The sequence below is a fragment of the Mesocricetus auratus genome, unplaced genomic scaffold, assembly GCF_017639785.1.
Source record: "Mesocricetus auratus isolate SY011 unplaced genomic scaffold, BCM_Maur_2.0 Super-Scaffold_100013, whole genome shotgun sequence".
Taxonomy (NCBI): domain Eukaryota; kingdom Metazoa; phylum Chordata; class Mammalia; order Rodentia; family Cricetidae; genus Mesocricetus; species Mesocricetus auratus.
The window spans coordinates 54,315,960-54,337,246 of record NW_024429196.1 but is presented as its reverse complement, the minus strand read 5'-3'; the positions used below and the strand labels follow the sequence as shown (position 1 = coordinate 54,337,246).

The following is a 21,287-nucleotide window of genomic DNA, read 5'->3' as shown; positions in this document are numbered from 1 at the left end:
AATGTCAGTGCTCCTGGAACAACCCATCAGTATCCGAGAGAGAGAGAGAGAGAGAGAGAGAGAGAGAGAGAGAGAGAGAGAGAGAGAGAGAGAGAGAGACAGAGAGAGAGACAGAGAGAGAGAGAGAGAGAGATGAGAGAGAGACAGAGACAGAGAGAGAGATGAGAGAGAGACAGAGACAGAGAGAGAGAGACAGAGACAGAGACAGAGAGAGAGACAGAGACAGAGACAGAGAGAGAGAGAGAGAGAGAGAGAGAGAGAGAGAGAGAGAGAGAGAGAGAGAGAGAGAGCAAACACACTTGCAAAGAGTAAAAGCGGTTGCCCAGAAAACGGAGGTATCACAGACAGATCAAATAGCTCTGTGGTTTCTGTCCCAGAGGAATCCAGGAAGGGAAGGCCTTTTAAGAGCGGCCTTCAGACAGTCTCTCAGGAGACTTTATTAGTAGAAACCAAACCCAAATAACATGAGCAGTAGGTGAAAGCCGTAGAATCAGGGTGCTTGTCCCAGAGACTTTTCCAATGGTCCATTTCTCGGGGCATGGTGACTTTCTGTGCCTGGAACAAATGATTCAGCACATTTCCCAGAATGGTTTTTCAAGCTTGTTCCTTTGCTGGGTGGGAGACGCAACTCGTCCATTTATAACAAGTTAATTTCAGGGCAGAGGGAAAGCCACAGATCCAAGCTCCAAAGCTAGCCCCAACCCAGAACCAAAATAGAACACACTAATACAGATTGTGAGCTTTCCTGCCTGGTGCCCCCCCCCGGGGCCCTCACCCCGCCCCCACCTGCTGCTGTAAAGCTTTCCCTACACTCTTGTGTTTCTCAGAGGAAAATGCCTGATTTCATTGGAATCTCTCTGTTACATTGTGGGCCACATCTTGGTTCCTTTCTTTTTTTTTTTTTTTTTTTTGCGTATGTCTAATCTGTCTGACCTTTAAGAAGAAAAAAAAATACCTCTAGACTTGGCTCCAAAAGCAGTCACCACACAAGAACAAATGCCGGGAGTGCCCAAGTTAAGTCACGCAAGGCCAAGGCTCTCTCTTGTTGAAAGTGCATTTCCCTTAAAAACCCCTCTACAGACATGGCTTGCAACACAGTGATTAGAGAAGGCTGACCTTCCCAGACAGCTCAGAAAAGTGAGTGAGTCCCATAGCGTTGAAGCCATGGGTGACACTGTGGACTGCTCCCAAAACGTAGGAGGACGCTGGCACTGTGGTTTGGTTGTATTTTGTTCTCCATTGGCTGATGTGCTGGAAGACTCTACTCCATTGTGAGGCTCTGAAGGTGGCTCCCTGAACCTTTCCTAGGGAAGGGAGCAATACTTTTGAGGGAACATGTCAGGTCTGGTGGGACTGAATTATTTCATCAAAATGGATTGGTAAAAGTCAAGTTCAATTTTCTTAAATCTCTTCTTCTCTCACATGTGTATGCCTCCTGCATGCACCTGCTTAGCCCCTGAGTTGTAGCATGTCCAGCACCCTCAGCTCATGCGTTTAGACTTTCCAGGACAGTGAGCCAGTGAGACCTCATTTCCTTAGTAATTGCCCAGACTCAGGTATTCTGTGATAGTAAAACAAAACGGAGCAAGAAGACTTGGCACATTCTCAGGGGCAGCTCTCAAGGGTCAGCAAACTGCACAAGACATCCTTAGAATGCAGAAGTAGCAAGAGCGGCATTAGACAAGACTTCCACAGCCACTAAGAAACAGCTGTTCACGTGAACTCAGGTAATCCAACAGAAAACACATGCAAAGTATGCTCTTCTGGAGATTTTATTTAAATGAGTGTATAAAAATCGCAGCAAGGTAGTTAGCCTTATTAAGTAACTGAACCATTTGTCAGAGTAAAGGAATGGGAATTGGGAGTTAGCATGCTTCTCTACATTTCATTCAAGGGAGAAAGATGAGGAAAAACACATAATATATCTTAGAAACAGTAATGTCCTGTTATTGTTAAAAACTGCTGGGACCTCATTAGAGCCTATGAAAACATCCTCTGTGAGTGCTGAACGGCATAAATCTTCCATCGCCAAAAATGAAAGAAGGCAAGAGAAGGGAGAAAAAAGGAAAAGAGAAAGAAGAAAATAAAACACGGGCTAGAATCACCATCTACCTGCTAGTTTTCTGAACCAGAGGTTTCCAGGTTTGCCTGCCAAGTGACTTCCCAAGATGACTTTCAATTCAGTGGCATGATAAAGTTGATCAGATTAGTACACACACAGGACAGGTCTTTTTTCTTCATTGTTCACACCACGGCCTCTCAGGGATCCTGGTCCTTCCTTGAGGTGGCTTTTTGTAAACTTCATCTTGAGACTAAAGTTGAACCAATTTAAAAAGATGCTTTATTTTTATTTTATGTATACGTATATCTCTGTGTCTATATGAGTACGATATGCTTCCTGGTGCCTGCAGAGACCAGAAGAGGGGAGTCAGACCCCCTGAAGCTGGAGCTAGAGACCATTGTGAGCTGCCTGTTGTAACTGCTGGGAACTTAACCTGAATCCCCTGTATGAGAAGCAAGTGCTCTTAACCCTGAGTCATCTCTTCAGCCCAAGCCAATTCTATAAAATCAGGCAAATGACCCTAAACAAGGTCCCTAAAGTCCGTTACTGGCACACAGCCAAGAATCCTCCTTTTGACCAAATACATTTACAAAACTATAGTGAATGCACAGTTCATTTGTTCTTTTTCGAAACTAAAGAATGGTCACGGGTAATAAGTAATCATGTCTTTTAGGAGCCAACATGGATTACGGCCTCAGCAAGAAGCTACAGGGAATCAGCAGAACCTTCATGGAAATGACACAAGCAGAAAGTTATCAATGGAAAAAGGAATCTCTCAGTGAAAATATGTTCGATGCTCAATAAACATTATCCTTTTCTCTGTAGGAGAGATCATTTGGGCCCTCACCTGGCCAATGTGTACAATACTGAATCTTCAATGTCATTATCACATACATAGCATTGTAATGGCCATTAGTTTCAAGAAACTGAAGTTTCTCTAAGTAGCAATATAATTTTCTAAACTTCAATGTTAAAGGAAAGTTATTACATCTCCATTAAATACAAGATGTAAGGAGTGGAGTGGAACTCGGTGGTGGAGCACTCCCTCCCGTGTCCAAGGCCCTGTGCTGGAAATTCTTACAATGATTATTAATTTAACAAATTTAATTTTCTATTTACCTAAACATTTATTTCTATGTTAAAATTAGGTGGATGTTCCAAAGATTTTGTAAGCATGAGTCTTATTAATTTGTTAGGTACATTAAAAAATTGTCAAAATAAATCAGTATACTTATACCTTAACTAATCCACTAAATTCTAATTCCTTTGCTTAAGTTACTTCCCAGCTCTTTTGTTTGTATTCTACCTTCTTTCTAGAGTACAAACTTCACTTAGTTAGCCAACAAAGCCAGGCTGTCTCAGATTAGATAAGATTGCAGATATGAATGTTGGGACTAAAAATGAAATAAGGCAATTAAAAAAATCATTGCTAAGCCACTTCTTCAATTTCTTAAGATCCCTTTACTTAATCCACTAATATAGAAATTCTCCCTTTCATTGGTTTTGAAAAATAGAATGTGTTTTAACCTTTCATGATCATAATCACCTTTTTACCAATATGAAAATAATGTTTAGCATTTTTGACTATCCAATACAAGCTTTGCTGTGGTTTAAATATGGGAAGTGCTTCCAAATATGGGTCCAGGTGTGAAAGGTTCTGCTCCCAGTGTGGTGCCATTAGGAGGTTGTGGGGAGTGGAGAGAATGTGTGCTGTTGATATGGGCACAGCCATGTCAAGAACCCAAATGCCTCTGACCCATGGGAGAGGTAAACCCTTCCTCAGGTGAGGCACAGAGGGATGGCAAAACCTTCCTCTAGTCCAAGTGCAAATGTTGCCAGTGTACACATAAACTATCATCCGCAGCTTCCTCCTCTGGGAGGACCACAGATGGAGACCAATCTGTAGAGACCCCCTAACATGATTAGATAACCCACTCCCTGTATTCAGCTGTATGCTATAAGCCTGCCTCCTCCACTCAAACGGATGAAATAAACTCCCTGAAGTTTAGGGTTTGTTGGGGAAGTCCTGTTATTTGCCTGTTATTTGTCAATAAAGCACTGTCTGGCCTATAGGGAATCTAGATAGGAGGGACTAGGAGTCCAGGAGGATTCTGGGAAGGAGAAACGCAGGAGAGTTTGAGATGTAACCGCCATGGGATAGGAAGCCCGGAACTATTCTCCGGTAAGAAACATACTTAAATTAGCAATTATGGGGTAATTACTTAAGTCAGAGCTAGCCAGTAAGAAACAAGCAAAGGCCAACAGCTTCATAATTAATGCATCGTCTTGTGTGTTATTTGGGGACTACAATGTGGCAGAGCCCAGGCGACTGGCGGGTGATATACCAAAGCGGCTAGCAAGATAAAGCTTCTCTTAACAAGGGTTGCTGTCGCAGTTGGTGCTCTCCATCAGAACAAGTATAGCCCATCAGATCCCAGCTTTTCTGTACATATGTCTGTTCTTTCTTTAGTGTCTGTCCTTTCTTTACTCCCTCGACACCCTACTCAGGTTTCCAGGAGCAAGCCTTGTAGGACGCAGCTAAAGGTACTGTGGGCTCTGAGCATGTAAAGCCTCAAGACAGGTGTTCAGGTCACTGGGAATATGCCTCTGAAAGGAATTACAAATTCCTAGTCCCCTCCTCACTTCCTAGTTCATGAGTGGATGAGTGTACTCTGTCTCTCACTGTTGTGCTGCCTCAACAAAGACCAAAGCAAAGTGGCCACTCCTTCATGGACTGGGAGCTGCAGAGCCAAAACAGACCTTCCCACCTTTGAGTCAACTGCCCGGAAGAATTTTCACTATTATGTTATAAAGGGTACTGACAGAAGTTCATTTCTCAGCTCCTCTTATATGCACACCTTGGTCTAATATACCTAAGTCTAAAATTTTTGATTTATTTGGTTACTGAAAATTATATTTCTGTTTTGCAATTATTAAAATCTATAATGTTGACATAAAGACATCAACAAAATCCAGTAGCAATTTCTCATCTACCTTTGTATAGAAGAAGCTGAGATGGCAAACTCAGTGAGATCCTTCACACCTTTAAAACTCCAGATTTGCATTTTTGCTCCATCATCCTCTTTACAGGAAAGCTTGATTAAATAAGTGCAACATGGAAATAAACAAACATTCCTCATAGACAGTCCTGGAAGAGAACTATGTCAGTCTTCCTGTTACACCCCGACAAAAGCAAGTTGGGAAGAAAAGTGTTTATTTCAGCTCACAGTTTAATGGTACAGTCCACCACGGTGTGGAAGTCATGGCAACAGGAACTTGAGGTGGCTGCTCACACCACGTTCACAATCAGGAAAAGAGTAATGAATTTTCATGTTCCATTCACTTTTTTCTTTTTCAGTCAGTCTAGAACCCTCGACCCAAGAATTGTGCCCCCACAATTAAGATCCATTGTCCCAATTCAATTAACCTAATATCAATAATCATTCACAGGCATGCCCAGAGCCTGGTCTTCTAGGTGATTCTAAAGAACCCAGAAGGATGATCTATATTGGCCATACTTTCTGTTAAGCTTAACTTCATAGTATTCATGTAAAAATGAACACAAAACTTGGTCATAATTATGTTGCTATTTCTCGTTTTTTCAGCAGAGTAGTTCTCTAGGCATGGTACCCAGTCTGGCAGCATCACCTGGAAATTTGGAAGAACTAAAACTCCTGAGGGCTAGGAAGATGGCTCAGTTGCTAAGGTTCTTACTGCTCAAGGTAAGGACCTGAGTTCCCATCTTCAATACCTATGAAAAAGCTAGATGCAGTGGTGTATACCTGTAATGTCAGGGCTGGAGAAACAGATAGGAGAATCTCTGGAGATCATTGGCCAGCTATCCTAGCTAAATCAGTAAGTTCCTGGTTCAGCGAGAGACCCTGTCTCAAAAACTAAGGTGAAAGTTGGTAAGGTGGCTAAGTGGGTGAAGGCCCAGGCCACACAAGCCTGGTGACCTGAATTCAATTCCAGTAACTCACATGTTGAAGAAGAAAACTGGCTCCACAAAGTTGTCCTCTGGTCTTCTCACACACACTTAACCACAGCACCATCCCCACATACATATCATATGTGTGCATACACATACAGAACATAAAGTCAATAGTAACAAATTAAATTAGCACTTAAAAGTTGTAGAACAAATGAGGAATATATCTGATGTGAATCTCTGACCTCCACATCTACACATACACATATTCATGTGCACTCTCATGCATGTGTATACACACCCATATTTACATCTATATGTGTATATAGGCCCCATAAATAGATATGTAAATAAATGATTTCCCTGTTCCTATCTCAAACTGAATAAAAGAGAAGTTCTCAGAACACGATGCAGTGACCTGTGTCCTGGCAAGTCCAACTGTGTGCCATGCGTCTCTGGCACAGGATGAAGTGCGTTGACCCTTTCCCTAGAGAACCTTAACCTTTCTATAACCTTCTTGCTCATAAAGAGGTTTCCAAAATTTCAAGATCACTAATTTTTTAAAGATGAAATCAGCAGGGATAAGTTTGTTATGCTCATAAATAATCTGTTCTAAGACCCCTCAGTGGTCAGAGGAGGGCTTTGGAACCGGAGTTACAGTCAGTTATGAGCTGCCAAGTGGGTACTGGTAATTGAACCCTGGTCCTTTGAAAGGGCAGTGAATATTATTAACTGTTGAACCATCTCTTCATCCTCAAATTCTTCTTGTTTTAAGTCAAAACCACCCTATGCCCCATATTTCCACCAACTACTTGTTAGTCTAATATGAAACCTGTGTGGGCAGGCAAAGTATTATATAGCTATAATCCTAACACTCTAGAGGTTGAGGCAGCAAGGTAGGAGGATGGTGAATTTCTGAGGCCTGCCCGGCATACACAGTAAGATTCTGTCAAAAGCAAACAAAACCATACCCTAGGAGTCTGTATGTTAAGTTTCCTAAATTTCTACCCATTCACATGTTGTGTGATCTGACCGCCAAAAAGGAAAGGAAGACTAAGCAAACATAGTACCTCCCCTCACATGAGGTCATGAGAACACATTCTTCTTTGAGCCATTAGTGTGTTTTGTTCCTTCTTTTCCACAGCAAAAACTCTGAACTTGGAAGTCTCCCCTCTCTCAGTTTTGTCCTGAAGTCCTGGGGGAGGATGGGGCCTCCCTCCTTTGATTATAGGCTTTGTGCTTCCATTGCTCATTCCTCCTCACAAAAATCCCCCACCTATGGATGAAGCAAGAGAGAACAGAGGCAAGGCAGGGGAACTCTTAATTGACAGGCAGTGCATGTATCTAAAAAAGTGCTCCTCTGTCCCCAGGAGATAGATGCAAAGACCCCCAGTGGATGCCTGAAACCACTGATAGACCAGAGCCTCTGCAGCTATCATTTTCTGTGTATACAACCAATAATAGAATTTAATTCAGAAAGTGTTTATGGAAAAGCATAAACAGCAATAATCATTGTAGAGGTGAGCCAACAATATTGTCTATGCCCAAAGAGGCATGGACAGGGGATGGGCACAGGTGAGGATAACAGGAAAGCAAAAGTAAAAGCCTCTTGGAAGCTTGCCATGCTTCTGATCTTCCAAGCTTGTGTGTAAGTTCTTTCTCTAGTATCGACTGGTTCCTCCTCAATAACTAATCTGTCATTTACAGTGCCATTAGTTTTTACAATAGGTAGTAGATATTCTAATTGTCCTGAGAGAAATCTTCCTCTACAGTGACTGGGAATGTCTGGATCACTTTTGACATGGGGGCCTTCGAGAGACCCCTTGAGAAGTTTCCTGATTATAGAGGGTTACCTTGTTTGTCTGTGGTCTACCTACATTCATTGGTCCAGTGTCTTCCCTTGCCACTTCTCCTATACAAACCAGAAGGCTAAGGCCTTCTGTTTGAAGCATTCCTGAGAGAAGCATTATTTCTAGGAATGCTTTGTCTACAGTTCCTACTCAGATGTCCTATTCTACCACACTTAAAACATCTAGTGTTTTGATGTTTTTTTTAAAACTTCTGAAGATTGCTTCCCTAACCCAGGTCTGTATTTCCTCACAGTTAGGCCATTTGTCATCTTGATGCCTCTTTAAGCCTTTAGAAATGGCCTCTCTTACCCAGGTTCCTGTCTCTTGACCGTTATACTCAATAATAGCTGTGTACAAGACCCATTCCTTCAATGGTGTTGATCTGACCTTTAATGGTCACAGTACCTGTTTGCATATCGGGCTTGCATTCTCATAAACTAAGGATTCTATAAGAAGTCGCCTAGTATTTGAATCAGTTACCTGTAAATCTACTGCTCTGGATAATCTTTGTAAGCATTCAGGGAACCTTACTCTTGGACCCTGTACCACTTTTGAATATGGTTCAACTTTTTCTCCTGGTTCATGAATCTTATTCAAAGCATAAAACATGTAACTGGTATACCACACAATCCTACAGGACAAGCAGTGGTTGAGAGATCTAACCACACCTTAAAAGAAATGCTTCATAAACAGCCAGGGGGAACAAAGGTCCCCAAACACAGATTACATAACTCTTTTTGAACTTTCTTAATGCTAATGAAAAAGGACAAACAGCTGCAGAAAGACAGTGGACTACAGAAAAAACTTCTGAACTAAACCAACCAGTGTATTTCAAGGATGTAATTACCTCAATCTGGAAACCAGGATATGTGTTACATTGGGGAAGGGGTTTTGCCTTTGTTTTCACAGGAGAAGAAAAATCTTCGGATTCCATAAAAATTAATCAAGATTCAATCTGAACAGAAGAAACCTCAGGAGGAGGAAAGATGACAGCTCATCTACAAGGTCATATTCTACTAGGTGTAAAGAGATCTCATAGAAGGATAGAGAAGTGTTTTGTTTTTATCTTCACAGGAAAACTCAGCTCCAAACAGCGAAACACACTGGATGTATGAATACCTGAAGAAGAATGGATAGCTACCCTGAGGACCATCAAACAAACAATAATTCACTATGTGGTATCAATGTCTAAATCTCTCTATATTGTTCTTATAATATCCATTTCTCTTTGCTTATTAATATTCTTTAGTTCCAATTCATTTAACTGAAGATAGCTTTGGAGTTGGATTGGCTCTCCTACTCTAAATCCAAGCATATTGTTAAAATAAAATTCAGAATCTCTGTAGTATATCAAAGAGCCATTGATATAACACAGAAGAAAACAAAATTATAGACTGTCATCTGTGTATACTTGGTTCCTTTTCTAAAAGTCTAATCTCTTTTATGTTTACTGTCTTCCTTATTGTTGCCTTTCCTGGTATGCATACATATAAAAGTTGAAAATTTCTCTGTTAACATTAATGTTTGCGTTTTCCAGAGAACAAAGAATTTCTTAACAGCAATCCTCACTTCATCAACTCCACCTGATTTGACTTGATGCATCTGAACTGCCCCACATCATCGACTCCACCTGACTAATACCATCCTGAAACCGGTTTGGAACTACATCTCTCAACACAACTCTGGACCAATGAACTGAGACAGTGCACTTCTTACAATCCGGCCAGAGCTTCAGACAAGAGCTCCAATCAACATTAGAACTTCAGTCAAGAACTTCAATCAAGCATCTCCTGCCAAACAGAGACTATTTAACCTACTTAAGACTCTTGTTACACTAATATTTTCTTCCCACAGGTCCCCATGAGATTGTCATGGTCCCATTTCAGCAGGAAGTAATTTTGAGAATATTATGCCCCCTTTCCCTACTGTTGATATTACAGGATAGTTTGCACCTGTCAATGTTAGTTTTCAATTATTTTAGGATTGGGATTGGAAGGAGGTGTTCATAGTTGGGCATCTCTTTCAGATAAGTTTAGGATTTGGATGGGATAGATATGTTTAATTTAGGATATATGTCGATTATAACTCGCTTATCACCTTCTATGTATATATGTTGCATATATTTGAGTTTTGTATCAAGTTTAAATCTTTTATTTAGACTAAAGGGGAAATGTAGGGGTGAGACCACAATATTGTCCATGCCCAAAGGGGCATGGACAGGGGATGGGCACAGGTGAGGATAAAAGGAAAGCAGAAGTAAAATCATGCTCTCTTGGAAGCCTGCCATGATTCTGATCTTCCAAGCTTGTGTGTAAGTGCTTTCTCCTGTTAATAAAAATATTTGTTTCCACATTGCATTGATTCACTTACAAACAATTATAATTTCATTAAGAGTTGAGGTAAATCTTAATCTTATTAGAGCAAAACATAAAACCATAGATGAGGAGAGACCACTGTGGTAGTCCCTGTAAAACAGTAGTGCTAGATTCAGCTTCTACTCAGGCCACCATACCTGCAGCAGCAGCCCTTCCCCTCTTACTGACAGGCATCTACTGAGACATTGCCTGTGAATCTCCAGCTAGCAGACTCCAAGGTGCCAGGATTTCCCAAGGGAAGTGAATTTACATTAAAGAAAGCTTACATCCTGCTCCTGTCAATTTTTCTGCCTCCTGCAGGAATTCCTCCTGGGAAGGAGAGAGCCCTGCAGTGCAATCGCCTTCACCCTCAGAAATGTATGAGAAGAGACTCCCATTTCAGCCATGTGGGCCCCCGATTTCCTGTCTTTACAGTCCCACCATGCTGCCCATCTTTGGTGCTGGGGCTTGAACTCTTCTCATATGCCCTACCATGCTGGGTTTTTGTTTTGTTTGTTTGTTTTTGTCTGTCCGTGGCATTAATAACTCTCCCCCCAATGATTCATTGGGGCATTGCTCTTGAATGTCCATCTGAGACTTTCCAGTCTCTGATCTTTGAACATGCAAAACTGAGTGTCTTTCTTGGTGTCTGTTTGTGGGACTAGTCCTCCAGATGTGTGCCTCTGACATACTTTTGAGTCATGCTTCCTTGAGGCACTTTGTATTCCTGGTGTTGCAATTGACAGAGATTATCTTGTCTCTCTATTGGGATTTCCCACCCTTCAGGCAGTCCTCTCCTGTAAAGCCCACTTCATTATGACTATGGACATTTATCTCCATCTATATGGAGGTCTTAGAAACCCGAAATGACCAAGCCCCCTTTCAGAAAAGGAAAATAAATGAAGCCTGGATAAATATAAACCAAAAGAAAATAACATTTTAATGAATCAACGTGCTGGCAATAAAATGAGGAGTCTATCTCACTTTGAAACTTGGAACCATCCCGGAGTTTCCAGTTTCAAAGTAAGACACAGAGCCTGGGAACCACAAAAAGTAACCAAGATCCAAACCCTTGATCTGAAGCTATGTATTGAACTCCGATGACCTTTCCTTTCCATCTGAGGGCTACATAGTGACATGAGAAACAGGAAATTAAGCCTTGAGCCCACCCAAGGTGAAGAGACTGCCACATAGAGTGAGGTCTGTAAGGCCACAGTCTTCTTTGCTGAGACCAGGAACAAACCCAGGGAAGAAAGGGAAAGTTAAAAACATGACTGTCTTAACTACAATCCCCTCTCATACACAGATACATTGATATTTTGAACACAATTTTAACTCAATTTTCTCTTAAGTCCACCATGCCCCTAGGCAAATGGTATCCACCACCCATCCAGTAATAAATTCCCACAGAGCCTCAAAAAAAATAGCCACCAATTTCAATACAAGTCTCAAAAAAAATTCCAACAAAGTTTCAAGGAATGTAAACACAGAAGGAAACATGGTACTGTTAAATTGAATTAAGTTTGGCTAAAAGCCACTTCCACCTACATTTTAATTCTAGCTTAAGGGTTTCTCTGTGCATCCTGCACTGTAACTTAGCATGTAATGAGTTTGTATCAAAGAGGACTGTGCCCAAACTAGAAGTAGGAGCAGTTGAGTCTCAGCCAATCAGAGCTGCTGAACTGCTAGCCAATCATAGTCTGAAACCTGCCATATACAACAAATTGGGACTGCAGCCAATCAGGCTGTTTCTGTATGTATTTCTTCTTCTATGGCTTTAAAGAAGCCTGAACATTCTTGAACTGTTTTCAATCTGAACGGCTGTATTCATAAAGCATTTCCTTACATAAATAAATTCTACTAAATATAATTTACCTGATTTAAAAAATTATGTATATGTAGTGTGTGTGTGTGTGTGTGTGTGTGTGTGTGTGTGTGTGTGTGTGTAGTATGCACATGTGTGTGGAGGTCAAAGACTCTCCACTTTATATTTTGAGGCAGGATCTCTTACTGGAAGCCAGAGCTCACCACTCAGGTGGTTTAGTTAACCATCTTCCTCTGCGGAATTCTGTCTCAGCCTCCCCAGTGCTTGAATTACAGAGGGTCTTATGCGGGTGAGGAAGATCTGGATCTTGAATTATCTTCACACTTAAGTACTTTATCCAAAAAGGTATCTCCACACTGCCCCCGAAACTTTAATTTTTAATATTGTCATAAGCAACATCAGAGCACACATATACAACACATTCACACAGACACACATATTGCAGACTGAGGCTATCAGAAGGAGTCAAAAGACCAAACCTTGGGATATAAAATGTTTGCTAAAATCAACAACTCTGAAAGGAAAGGGGAAGCAAGACTAAACAGAAGGAGAAGGTGAGCTGCAATGAAGCTTTAGCAAAATCCACACAGCCTACCAGGGAGGAACTGCTGAGAAAACTGTCTATCTAACACTGGGTCCAAATGGCCCTGATTCTCACGTAGGTCCTGGCGGCAAGCTACCTTGAATGTGACCAAGGAGAAGCTCTCTGAAAGTAAAGGTGTTTGCTGACCTCCGTTCTTCCCAGTGGTAGGCATCAAATGTATCCTTGAAGAGGAATGTAGGTGGTGTGCCTCTATGATAGAGGAATGACAGGCAAATAACAAGATAGATGAGGTAAAGATTTTAAGTACAAAATCACAAGAAAGAACACAAAATAAAATGCAACAAATCTGCTATTCTAATTTCATGTTTCGGGAATCCACAAGTACAATTTTTATGTGAAATTTGGAGAGCTGGGTTGATAGCCAGAAAGAAAAGGCAAAAACCTTCAAAGAAGCTGAGTGTGGTGCCTGTCATCTCAGCACACAAGAGGCTGAGGAAAGGCTCCAAGTCCCTGGCTAGCTTGGGCTACAAAGTGAGTCCTACACCAGTCAGGCTTCCATAGGCAGACCCTTTCAAAATCCAAACCCAAGCAAAGCAAAATAAAATCATAAAGGGAAGAAACTGCACAGAAGTTTAACCTATCAATAATAATCAAAGCCAAGAATGAGGGAGGTTTCTTCTCTGTACGCTGAGAAGAAATTACTGTCATATTTATTCAAATCTTTTTTTCAGGAATGAAAAGATGAATTTTCAAACAGATCACTCTAGAGAAGAGTTTTACTCTGAGGTACCTTTATAAGCAGAAATATGAAAGAACATACAGACACTATTTCTATACTAGAAAGCAACATATTTTGTAACCCTAAAATTCAGAACTTATTTTTGATCAAAGCACTTCTTGAAGAGAATGCAAACTACAATGGAAAGGTTGGAAGAGGACACTCTCAGCCTACACGGCTCACAAAGCTTGGTAAGAACAAAACAACACGACGCAGGGTAGGAAATCCAGATGGGCAACAGACATATTTCCAGCTACTCACACTTAGGAGTGATGCAGGGCATGCAAACTAAAAATGCAGTGAGACAGCGCTCTAGTTTGTCAAACATGTTGAACTTTGATGACAGCGAATGCAGGCTGTGGGGAAGCACTTGGGACGTCCTTGTGTATGGAGTGTGAGTTAAGAATGGGGTGCTGGAGCTGAACGGCGTCTTCTCAGGCTGGGAAGTTTGAGACAGTCTTTTTCAGAAACTTTAGCTGAGGTTGAAAACTGAGACCGAGTTGGTCACACCAAGCAATTCTAGGAAGAGAACAATTTGTGAAAAAAAAAAACCTAATGGTAAATGACTTGGCATGTTTGAGGGATTGAACACCAGCCATTGTGGCTGGAGCAGAAGGAGTAAGAGGCACATGGCCAGAAGGGCACAGTATTAGGCTAAAGAGGCAGGCGGGGTCAGCCATGATCATGATTTTTTTCGGATAGTTCCACAAGTTTCTACTATAGTCCACAAACCAATGAGAATCCATTAAAAGAAGTGGCACTATCACATTTGCAAAGACTCTGGTCAACACTAAGAAAATGAATTGCATGTGTGTGTGCATGTGCATGTGTGTGAATATACATGTGTCTTCGTGTGTGTACATATAAGAGCAAACATAGAAATAATCCAAGGCATTAGTAATGGTGGCACAGTCTACAGGGGCGTGAACTGATTATGAATATTTAAAACATTGTTAGCTGACGTTAGGGGTTTGTTCATGACAGTGAGGAAAGAAAACTTAAATGCTCGGCTAGTGTCAGGGGTCTGGCTTGCAAAGCCAATGGTGGCGTGTTTCCATCCACTAAGATGAGAAGCAGTGGAAGATGACACTGAGTTCAGTTTGCAAAGTGTTGATTCTGTGAAGCTAACTGGCTATTTACATGCTTGCTGCGGGTGTGTTTGATGAACAAATTTAGATTGCTTGGTGTCCTCGAACTGCTTACACTGATTCATGGAGCCATTTGCCTACTCTCTTCTTAATTCTGCATGCAGGTTATCACGAGAGTACACTGATATCGTGGGGAGATTATTTATACCTTGGCATTTGGCAAATGTGGCATTTCACTGAGGTGTGGTTCCTTCTCCTCTGGAGGGTGATTTGCTACCTGTTGACCATTCTGGAGGCAAAGATACAGTGTTGGGTGTTGTTGGCTGGAAGTTCCCAGCTGTGCTTCATTAAGTAGAAACTCGTTTTTCACACAGAACTGAAGGTCTTAGCACAGAGTTTGCTCATGCATGCCCCATGAAGCTGCCTCTTATTGACACATGAATGGCTGCCAGACTCTCTGGACAGGTTGGGAATAATTTTATTAGAAGAGAAGTAAAAAAGGAATTCTGTCAAAGAAACTCAGTTCTCCTCCTGTTTGGGGCCTTGGTGATGTGACAGGAATGTGAAAAGGTGTTAGGGGTTTGCGTGCAAGTTTCATTTACTGCTTTTGGAACCGTTTGTCCTCGCATCTCTTAGAGTGCTGTGGCCGGGTGCCAGTCCTGCATACAAACTAGCACCAGGTGGCAGACCTCGTGCACACCTAGCCCCACCTGACCTTCCGTCCAGGCAGACACAGGCAAAAAGCTCTGCCAGTGGCCTTTCCACCCACAGAACCACACTTTTCCAGAAGCACATGGCAACAGAGTTTAAGAAAATACAGTGGTCAAGGTGTTGGACAACTAGAGCAAGACCTGTGGCCAGTACTGCTTGAGGGAGGGTCCCCAGCGCCTGCAGAAACACCAGACCTCCGTGGTCTGGTAGCAGCACTACCACCCCCACGTGTCTCTCTGGAGCCGGTAGCTAGAATAATGGACAAGAGCACTTTCCTTTGGTTTAGGATTTACACTTCCTCAAGCAGATTTCCATTTGTTTTTTCCATTATCGCTATAGAGTAAGCGCAAGTAGGAGTATGGCCTCCTATTTTGCCAATGCAGTAGCTAAGATCCAGAAAGTCTTGTGAGTGCTCCATTCCAGTCCCTTTCAGTTAACATGGACCACCCACCAACTCTACACTAGGACTGGATAAAATTCACCCCAAGTATTTTCCATTCATCTTTTCTCCAACATCTTTCTAACTGTTGGCATCTCTGGTTTCCTAAACTCTCTAGTTTCCCCAGCCCCTGTTAGTTCCAGGAAATGCCTTATATATTTGCACATACAATGTAATGTATCATTCTGTATGTAATTCTATCTATTAGTAACAGTATGCATTTCACCTAGTGAAACATCTGAACACACAGGTTGTTTTTCAATAAATTCCTAAGTGGAGTTCCAAGGATGGCCATCTATGTTCATGTGTGCCCTTTAACACATTTCGAAGGCTGAGGTGATGAATCAATGAATAAAGCAGTTGCCACACAAGTGTGAGTACTGGTGTTCAGATCCTGGGGCACAAATGCTCAGGCTATCATAGCATCCTGCTTGCAATCCTGGAATTTGGTAGGTGGAGACAGGGGAATCACAGAACAAGCTGACTATCTAGCCCAGCTGGAGAGCTCTGCTTTCAGATGGAGACTTTTCCTCAATACCTAAGATGGAGAACAATTGAAGAAGACAGCAGATGTTATCTTCTGGCCTCCACACACAGACACAGATAGCTGCAAGAGCACCTGCACACACACACATACCCTCACACATGCAACCATTAATACACACATGCACCACATACACATACCAAAAGAATGTTTAAGTATGTTTATTCTGATTACCAGAATAATGCATGTGTTCATATAGCAAAATTAGGGAAGTCAGAAATAAGTCACCATCCATAATTAATATGCTAACAAGAATATTAGTTGTGATAGGAACATCGTGGGGATAAATATATAGCCTACAAAGATGGTGATTTTCTTGGAAGAAGAGTCATTTGAGTATATAAGCAACAGCACTTTCATATCTGACAAGTGTTTATGTACAGGAATATTCACATATAATTATTTTAAAAACAGTCTCACCCAAATGTAGCAGCCTTTCTTGGACCACCAGACTCCAAATCATGACATGGAGACTTATTATTTATTATGAATGTTCAGCCTTAGCTTAGACTTGCTTCTACATAGCTTTTTTCTTTAAGTTAAATTAACCCATTTCTAGTAATCTATATGCTGTCCTGAGTTTTGTTTACCTCATCTACACATTATCCATCCGGCCTTCCTATTTCCTCAGTGTCTGGTCAGCTGGCCTCGGGGTGGTCTGGCCCCTGGCAGGCTGGCTTCTGGCTGTCTCCTGGCTGGCTGGCTGGCTGACTGGCTTCCCTTTTCTCTCTGCCTGCCAGCCCTGCCATATCCCTCCTCTGCCTAACTATTGCCTGTTTAGCTGTTTATTAGATCAATTAGGGGCCTTAGGCAGGTCAGGTAAAACAGCAGCATATCTTTACATAATTAAGCAAATGAAGCATAAGCAAATGCACTATGTCTTTACATCATTAAGCAATTATTCTGCAACACATCTTCACTTATTAAACAAATACTCTGTCTCACAACATCAAGACATGTCCCTTGAGTCTTGGTTGGAGCCCTGGGAGGTAGCTATGGTGTTGTAAAATGTGCACCAACTATGGTATTCACTCTCTAAGACATCCCCAACCAACCTTGTCTCCTGTTACTCATGCTCTTGTGCAGGGCTGACCTGTGTAAACAACAGAATATTTCCAGAAAAGCATGATTCCTAGGGTCATATAATGAGAGCATGAGGTATCTTCCTTGATCTCTTCTGGACATCTCACTGTAAGGAAAATCACCATCCTGGGAAGACCCCTGTGAAGCTACATAGACAGTGTGACATGGAGAAAAGCCAAGAGTGTCATTACATAGAGACCCTCCAGCTCCTTCCAGTCTGGAGATGACCATAATCCCAGCTGACCACTTTCCATTCACCTCATGAAAGAATATGACTCAAGCTACCCAGCTACACTGCTCTTCATTTCTGATTCAAGGAGTCAAATCAAGACAAAGTTGACTACTGGGACTAGAGAGATTAGTGGTTAAGAGTATTGGCTGCTCTTCCAAAGGACCCAGGTTCTGTTCCTATCACCCTCGTGGCAGCTCACAACTGTCTGAAACCACAGTCCCCAGGTTGTCTGATACCTTCTTCTGGACTCCAAGGACACTGCAAGTACATGGTGAAGTCATACATACATACATGCACCCATACACATATAATAAAAATAAATGCATCTTTAAAAAACGAGTGTTGGTCATTGATTTAAGTCACCAAGCTTTGAAATAATCAACATAACAGTGGCTAACTAACATACTGGCTTTAAATAAAGCAACCAGCCTTCAATCCAGACTCTTGGAAACATATCTGATCTCTTATTTTTTAATTCTTTAAAATAAAAATAATAGTATCTACCTCAATATGTAACTTTAGCAAATGTAATCAAACAACACAGAAATGTTTGTCACACAGTGTTTATGGAGTAGCTGATTCGTTTCCATTTACACAGAACTTTCTTGCTTGTAGCACTGAAAGTATTCAGCCTATGAAGACAGCGACAACTAGTCATCCTTAAATATGTTTAAAATCCAGTGAAACTGAGGGATATCAGTGGCAGATCAGAAATAAGAAATATGGTTACCATGTGGACCTAGCCCTCACCTGACTGGCCTGCCATTCAAAGAGATGCAGGAGCAGGATCTCCTTGCCATATCTCTGGATCTCTGGAACATGGTTCCTAGGTGTTACCTTGTTTCTTAGATATACCCCAGGACCTAGGAAACCCCTGGTCTTCTAGGAGAGTCTCCTGGATCTATCAAGGGATTACATAGTGGGCTCACCAGACCTGCCAACAGCCATTTTCCCAACCAATGCAAGAGACACTTTTCTAGAATTAGACTTATCCAGAAAACCCTACCAAACAATCAAGGATCTGGAGATATGAAGCGGTGCAACTCCACAGGAGAAAATGCCTACCCCAGTCTTCATCTGACCTCAGAGGCCTTCTCCAGCCAGGGTCCTAACCATCTCTAGTGAGCCTCCAGAGAACCCCAAGCATGTCTCAGACTCCTCAAAGCCTACCATTCTTAGGAACATCCTCTTTCAGGTCTACCTAGAGTTTCTCTCTCTACTCTTTTCCTCTCCGAGCATCTCTACACAAAAGCAACTTAAGGGAGGAAAGGTTCATTTTGGCTCATGGTTTGAGGGAACATGGTCAACTATGGCAGCTGGGTTGGTTCATCTTTGGCAGCAAGAGCCTATGATAGAGTTTGTTTATATCTCAGGGGATCAGGAAATAGCTGGGACCAGAAGTAGGGCCAAGGTAGAACCCTCAAGACCCATCCCTAGTAGCTTACAGCTGTCAGCTAGATCCTACATCCAAAATATTCTACAATTTTCCAAACTAGCCTCACCAGTTGGGGACCAAGTATTCAAATACAAAAGGCTGTGGGGGAATATTCCATATTCAAACCATAACAAACACACCACCAGTTCTTTCTCATCGTTCAGGTCTACATCACAGCTAAAAATCCCTGTAGAAAGTTCTGCAGACATCAGGAAGCTGTTCTTGTACCTGGTGTCTACCCTGATAGTGCTCCTGCTGCCAAAGCTTCCTCTCTGATTATCCTACCAGCAAACAGCAGGGTACATAAGCTCATGACTGTTCTGACTCAGTCCTATCTCCATAGTGCCCCATGATGGTATCTACCATGTAATATATACTAAGTAACCACTGGTTAAATGAATAAACAGGCAGATAAATATCTGTCCTTATACTCTGTTTGATTTTTCCAAAGTCAGACATTTGGAAAGCAAAACAAAATGGGTAAATGGTATAGTTTGCTCAGCTTATAAGCCAGTAAAGGGAAAGAAAGGCAAGGACTCCAGAGTTCTTCCTTGTTCAGGGCACCCAGAGGTAGATCACAATTGGACAGGCTACTCTGTAGCGTTGGAAACACCTGTCCCAGAAGAGGCCAGGAGTGGTAAAACCTCATACAGAACATCCTGTCATCTGTCTACAAAGATTGCTTAAGATGTCAAAGAAAAAAGGACCAAGTCTTGAACTTCCTAGCTTTCCTTTGGAAACAATATGACAGACCGGGACTAGAGTCTTTGACAAACTCCAGCACCAACAAATTCTGCCCAGCAGAGGTCGGCTCTCGGCTACTGCATGACCCACCTGCAGACACAGGCCTGGGTAGTCAGACAGGCTGGCTGACATGCCAGAGAATGATTAGCAGGCAGATGCTGAAGCAGCTGGCCCTCTGGATGATTGGAGGCATGAGTGAGTGCGCGTGCTGTAGCAGGGGCCTGTGGCTGGGTTCCAAGGACTCCTACTTCATGTATCACGTGTCTGGTTGAAGACAAGGGAAAGAATGTCTTCCAGAAATCTCAGTCACCCGACATCTGGTTTAGTGCTCTTTGCTGCAGCCCAAATAAAGTGACTTGCTACTTTTAAATCAGGTCAAAGTAAGTAGAAGGGAAAGATGCTGTAATAAGAAGACTTCATTCCATCTGGTAAACCAGAAAAAGGGCAAGGAAATGAGGAAGCCTTAGAAACAGGAGCTGGGCTTGAATGGGCAGCCAGCAGTCCATTCAGGGGAAATAAATAGCAAAACAGCCTCTGCGACAGCTTGTCTGCTGAGGAGCTAAGCAGAATGGGAAGCAACTCCATACTCTCAAGTTTGTTGCACTAGAATTTGCTGTTATTTGGAAGCAAAGCCAGAGGCTGTCTGTGGTTCTCCAGTACAGGCTTGTTACCAAAGCTTGTTACCAACTGGCTACAGCTCTCCCTGGGTAAGCAAGAGGCTCTAACAGTAGTTGGATGTCCTCATACTTTATGTATATTCATGAGTGTGATGTTTGTGACTAAGGAGGTGTTGCCATGTCTACTTCATACCATAGAGTTAAGTCCATACAATCAGAGCATACTCACACCCCTCCACCTCACCCCTTTGCTTTATAGAGTCCACCCTGTCTTCTGGTTCCACCAACACATCGTCATCTTATGCCACTTTTCACACAGGGCTCTATGACTTTGTTTCTAGCTCCAACCGGGATTCCAGTGGGCCGCTGGATCCCAGTCACAGCTAGCTATGGCTGTACCATTCTCAGCAAGAATAAGCTTCCAAGCTAACAGTGTTTCAGTTTGCCATCCTGCCTTCTGTGCTATTGAGATTTAGTACATTTTCCACAAGATGGAACATCAAGGTAACTACATAAAACTCACACTCACTTATCTTTTTTTTTTTCAAATTTGAAAAACTCAATTCCCCATCTACTCACAGAGCCTTGTCTGGAATTAACCAGACGGTGATCTCCTTACATTATAGAGTGGGTGCGGAGTTAAGGATGTGAATTGAATTTACAGTGGTAGCCTTTTCTTGCCAGGAAACTCATCCAACCGAGGTTGGAAAACGAATCCTCAAATCTTGGGTATTAATTGGACCCTTGGCCAAAGCAATCATTCTATCAGCCAATTAAGGTCCTTGGAGCGAGAGTACACTGTCACCCAGTGCCAGCTCCAAGCCCGAGACTTTGCCCCTATGTCTCTAGTGACTTTGGTTTCCTCTCTTCAGTCTGTTGGCAAAAACTAAAGAATTGTTAAAGCTGCCCAGGACACAGCTACCAGAGGATTTTTTAAAAGAAGCCACAGCTAGTTTGTTGAAAGCTGTGAAATGTTTGCAAGTGTTCAACAAGGCTACTAAAAGGGTTTGTGCTCTTCTAGAATAGGACAAAGATAAATGGGGAGACAAAGAG

General features: G+C 42.1%; 1 long non-coding RNA gene across 2 annotated transcripts; it reads left to right on the top strand.

Moving 5' to 3' along the window:
- The first annotated feature begins 1,034 nt into the window (after positions 1–1,034).
- On the top strand, positions 1,035–9,012 carry LOC121143513. 2 transcript variants are annotated; one of them, XR_005880737.1, is made up of 3 exons: positions 1,035–1,137; positions 5,668–5,784; positions 8,915–9,012. It is a non-coding gene; the product is annotated as an uncharacterized LOC121143513 (long non-coding RNA). The 2 variants fall into 2 exon arrangements; XR_005880736.1 differs by lacking the exon at positions 1,035–1,137 and adding an exon at positions 4,204–4,244.
- The last annotated feature ends 12,275 nt before the right edge of the window (positions 9,013–21,287 follow it).